Here is a 5,757-nt window from a genome sequence, read left to right as displayed (position 1 = left end):
ATAGACTAATCATACGATGCTTGGGTAGGTTTAACATTAGGGTACATCAAAGTAGCCTGTGATATAAACATAAATTTCATGATTCTAGTTTTAGTGGTTAACACTTCATAGGCGTATAGTTTTATAACCTTAAATCTTGTATTGATGGGATGCCCCGGGGGATGGATGTAACACCTCGAAAATACCCCATTCAAGTATTGGGCTAAAAATGACAATTCTGAAACTTAAAGGGGTTAAAATGAAAAATTTGAGTTTCCAGACCCATCGCGCTACGTGATGGGTGGACAGATTTGATCATCGCGCTACGCGATGCCATTCCCTAGAAATTATGAAAAAGGGGGGCCCCGCTACGCGATGGTCCAGGATCAAAAGGGCATCGCGCTACGCGATGACCCCATTAAGCAATCAGGGACACGTGGCCAACCACGTTTTCAACACGTGGCAGCCTCTCATGGATTGCGGCAACGCGCTACGCGATGGCCGTAGGGAAAGCCCCATCGCACTACGCGATGGTGGCCAAAACTCGCCTATAAAAGGGCAGCTAAGGGTTCAACCCATTTCACCCCATTTTCACATTCACAAACACAAACATAGTGTTGGGAAGCGTCCTAGCTTTTTCGAGAAGTTCCGAGGTCCGTTTTCTTGAAGTTCGTGCGAGAATCAGAGTTCTGACGCGTCGTAGATCAGTTAAACGAATAGGAAACAAGGTTCTGCCAATCAAGCCGTCATTCTGTATTAGTATTAACATTCTCGAGTACTTATTAAGGTAGGGGTTCTGCCTAAATATTATTTTATTATTTTATATGGCTTAGACCATAGTCAAGGGTATAGCCCAAAACCTTGATCATCATTATTATGATTATAAATGCAAAGGTTATAGTTAAAATGATGTTTCTTCATGATTAAGAAACATAAGCTTTTATATACAAGCAGATATAATAGTTTCTTCACAACTAAGAAACGTAAGATTTTACATACAAGGGTTATAGTTAATTCAATGTTTCTTCTTGACGAAGAAACCTATCAATAGATGTTTCTTCATGAAGAAGAAACTCAACACATGATTTTAAACAAATGAAAAAACTACGAGTCTAAATATTTTATTCAAACAAATGATCAGTCAAGGTTTATAGCTATCAAAACCAGACTAAAGGTCTGTAGCTAGATCAAGAGACGATTCGGGTATTTATGTAAACTTATTTTATTAATAGATCAATCATCATTCATTCACAAGGGTTTTCAAATGAGATCACCGCACCATTCAGAAAAGACAATCACAATCACAGGTGAATACGTTAAACCTTTTACAATCAGATAAACGGGTTGTTTATCTTAAACAGTCAGTCAAATATGAGATTACGTGATCTCTACATTTTAAGGGATTACGTGATCCCTATGTTACAAGGTAGATAATAAAAGCAACTCAGACCGAGTACACATGTGTCTGGATCCAAACATATCTGTTAACCTATCAATCAAGGCTACGTGGCCGCAGGCTAACAGACATAACGAAAGTTCTCCAATGAGCATCAGTTATTGGAGAACCATAATTGTGGGTGTATGGCAGTGGCACAAGTTCCCAGAAATAAGAGACGTTTCTGCTGAGTTTGTTCCAAAACTATCTTGTCAGTCAAATGTTTTCAGAGTCAACGATTCACCAGCATATCGCTGATGTATTTTCCCCTAATTACAGGAAAGCAAGAATAGCACAGGTAGCAAGGCATTTGAGTCACTCTTGGAGATAGATGCTCGCAGATAGAGATGGCTCAGTTTTTAATAAATTAAATATTGTAAACGAGAGTAAACAAATGTTTGTAAAACAAATACTTGAATATTTATTATTCAAGAGGTTTTCAAAATAAATTAATATTTTATTATAATCAAAGACTTCCGCTAATAACCTGCAACTCTGATATACTTTTAAAACAGGTACCAACTACGGGTGTCACGCCTAGGCCCTAAGTCGGGGTGTGACAGGTTGGTATCAGAGCCATCGTTCTTAGCGAATTAGGTATTAAACTATACCTAGGCTTTGAGCAGAAATAATGTTATGCTAAAAATATTAATATTCAATTAAGAATAATAATTGATATAGTCATTAAATGATAAGATATAAGATTCAATCTTATCATAGCGATATTGATAGGTACTTGAATAAAAGTATTTGAAGCATAAATAAACTATTACGGATAAGATAGGAACACGATCCTATTCCTAATCTAACATCGTACAGATGTCTGATCGTCAATCTAGCCAAGGATCATTTCATCCTCCGTCAGGTAAAGGAAAAGGGCCTATAGGGACAGTTTTGCTTCCAATCCCTATATCTAGTAGTGAAAACTCGTATCAGACCTCAATGGAAGAAAATTCTGATTCTTTCGATTCCAATATCCCACTAGCCCACATCATTAGAAGACAAGGTGTACGAGGAACAGGATCAAGTGGATCAAGTAGATCCCAGAAATCAATAAAGTCAAAGGGAAAAGGAATAATGACTGATCCAGAAGTAAATTCTCAAGGGCGGGAATATTTCAATTACCCAATAAATCAAGATCCTTACTTTGTTCATCCTCAAAATGAACATTTGAGTACAAGATATGAAGGAATGTACCATTTCATAGATGATCCAACATGCTATGGATTAGATGTTTCAAAAGTAGCTGAATCAATGCTCAACGAGATAGAAATAGAAGAAGAGAAGGAAAAAGAACGAGAAAAGGAAAAGAAAAGGAGACAGCTGAGAATATCAAAAAGGATAGCAAGATCAAGAAGTTGATCATCCGCTGGAAGAAATAAATAGAATAGTAGCTATAAACAAGTATAGCTATAATAAATTTTGTGCATTCTTGCAACTACAATAAGATGAATAAAAGATATGTTTTAAATTTCCCCGAATATTGAACTTATCTTTTAAAATTTTATTGTAGTATGTCAAGAATAGAAAGCATAATTCTCCAAGTAATTGGAAGTAAAAGAAAATCTATCAATGGGATTGAGGAAAGGTCCAGGTGGACAGATTTCAAAAGATAATTTGCTCCAAGACAATGACATATAAAATATTAAGAGAAATTCTCAAAAGACTGTTGATTTAAGAACAAAGATAATCAGAAAATCACAAAGTGGTGACGAGAAACATGAATTTGTTATTCACACGATTATCCTAACGTCATTCTTTAATCAAAGAGAAAGCATCGAGATTGTGCCTTATGCAAGAAAGATAATCTCAAAAGAACAAGATATTTGAGATAAGGAAAGGAAAAGTCAACAAGAGATCTTCTATAAATCCTCTCGAAATACAACAAAATCATTAAACATTGTATAAATAGATATTTCATACTTATATATCGTATCATGCAATTATTTGCGAACATTTATTATCAATAGTATATTTCTTTCATACTAAATTATGTTTACAGAAATGTCAAATCCAATCAATCAAGAGAACAATGATAAAGCTTCAAATCAAAGAAGCAACAAAGTATCTGAGCATGCCCAGGAGATTCCTGAGCAATTTATGGTCAAAGTACAAGAAATGATTAATAATGCAATCACTCTACTCGTCGATGCAATGAAATGAGGATCACATAAATGTAAATCTTTGCATTCAAACAAAACTGTTAGAACTCTTCCATACCAAAATCCTGCTGACCATGAAGAAAGCGTTCATAGTTCTAGTGCTAATAACAGTCTCAATTGTGATTTTAAAAAGAAGTTAGTAATTCAAGGTTGTAATTTCAAGAATTTTCAAGTTTATGGACCAAAATAATTCTATGGCGATCAAGGTGCCATATCAGCATTACGATGGCTTGAGGAACTCGAGTCTATTGTCATTATAAGTTAATGTACTGAGATTCAAAAGATTCAGTACGCGTCTCAACTATTCAAAGGTGAAGCCCTAGAATGGTGGAATGACCTAATTATGACAAAGGGTAGAGAAATCTTGTACCAAATGGAATGGGAAGCATTCAAAGAACTTGTGATACAAAGGTTCTGTCCCATGCACGAAAGAGATCTTATTCAAACAAAGTTTTTAAATCACAAGGTGGAAGGCACAAATCTCAGAGAATATAATACTAAGTTTCATGAGTATTGTAGACTGGTACCACATATGGTAACACCCGAATACAACAAAGTGACCCGGTATATCTGGGGATTACCTCGAGAAATCAGAGACATGGTGAGATCTAATCTTCCTCAAATAGTTGACTCAGCCATGGAATTGGCTGGATATCTTATGAATGGTCTTATTAGAAATCAAGAGGAAGATAAGAATGAGAAGCAAAAGGAAAGAGAAATGGAAATAAAGAAAATGAATAAAACTAAAGAGGAAGGGTCATTTAAATTTACAAGACCAATCTGTTCGAATTGTGGAAGGAGACATCATGGGAGATGTTTAAGATCAAATAATATTCCCAAAACCAATCCATTTGTCACATGTACCTTTTGCAAGAAAATTGGTCATTTAGAAGATGATTGTAGAAGAAAAACAGTTATGAGTTTTAATTGTGGAGAGAATGGGCATTTCAGCACAGAATGTCCGAAGAAGACAAACAATGTAAGTGGAAGCGGAGCCAAGAAAGGAAACGCCAGAATCAATATGTTAAACATGCAAGAAGCATCTGACGATCAAGAATAGAAGCAGATAAGAGTATGCTGAATGAATGTGCAAGGTTCCAAGGCATTAGAAATAACTAATAGTTAAGTTAGCTCTTATAAACTGCTTGTAACTCGTTTTAAACGAGAAATTTTGTAACCATAATAGGGTCTTTAAATCCCTAAATGTAAATAAAGAAAGATATTAGCATATAGATCGTGTCTTTACACAATAATGCTTATATTCATTAAAGAGACAGTTTTATCCGAAATACAACAAGAATGTAAAGACTATATAATTAATATAGTCCATCATCCGGAAAGATTAAATAAAGGATGCAACAAATCGGATAAAAAGGAGTATGTTTTTCGGTTACATGAACATGGGAAGTTCAAAGAAATAACCGATGGACATAGACTGAAGAAATCCATCAAGTTCATAAAGCAAAGGACAACGTGAGACCAGTAGAAGTATCTTGAAAGTTATCAGGATAAATAAGTTGAAAGGATTTGATAAGTCTGAATCCAAGAAGATATTTTATTTAACGTCAGTAAATGATTAGAATACAAAAGGTAAGGTAAATAACTAAACACAACTGGCCATTGTGCTTAGCAATTTACAATTACTTATGATATTCTGAACCATTGACTGAAAATATCAATTATGATGCAACGATTCAAAGGTTCCAACTACCCATTAACTCGGAATTAAATACAAAAATCAGATTAGAGAGAATCTAATCATCTGAACCTAAGTCAGCGAATCGCGAGGACGAGATTCATTCCAAGGTGGGGAGGATGTAACATCTCGAAAATACCCCATTCAAGTATTGGGCTAAAAATGACAATTCTGAAACTTAAAGGGGTTAAAATGAAAAATTTGAGTTTCCAGACCCCTCGCGCTACGCGATGTGTGGACAGATTTGATCATCACGCTACGCGATGCCATTCCCTAGAAATTATGAAAAAGGGGACGCCGCGCTACGCGATGGTCCAGGATCAAAAGGGCATCGCGCTACGCGATGACCTCATTAAGCAATCAGGGACACGTGGCCAACCACGTGTCAACACGTGGCAGCCTCTCATGGATTGCGGCGTCGCGCTACGTGATGGCCGTAGGGAAAGCCCCATCGCGCTACGCGATGGTGGCCAAAACTCGCCTAT

The sequence above is a fragment of the Bidens hawaiensis genome, unplaced genomic scaffold, assembly GCF_021521415.1.
Source record: "Bidens hawaiensis isolate Kalapana, Puna unplaced genomic scaffold, B.hawaiensis_p1.1 tig00037752_1, whole genome shotgun sequence".
Classification (NCBI taxonomy): Eukaryota; Viridiplantae; Streptophyta; class Magnoliopsida; order Asterales; family Asteraceae; genus Bidens; species Bidens hawaiensis.
Note: the sequence above shows the minus strand (reverse complement) of the source record.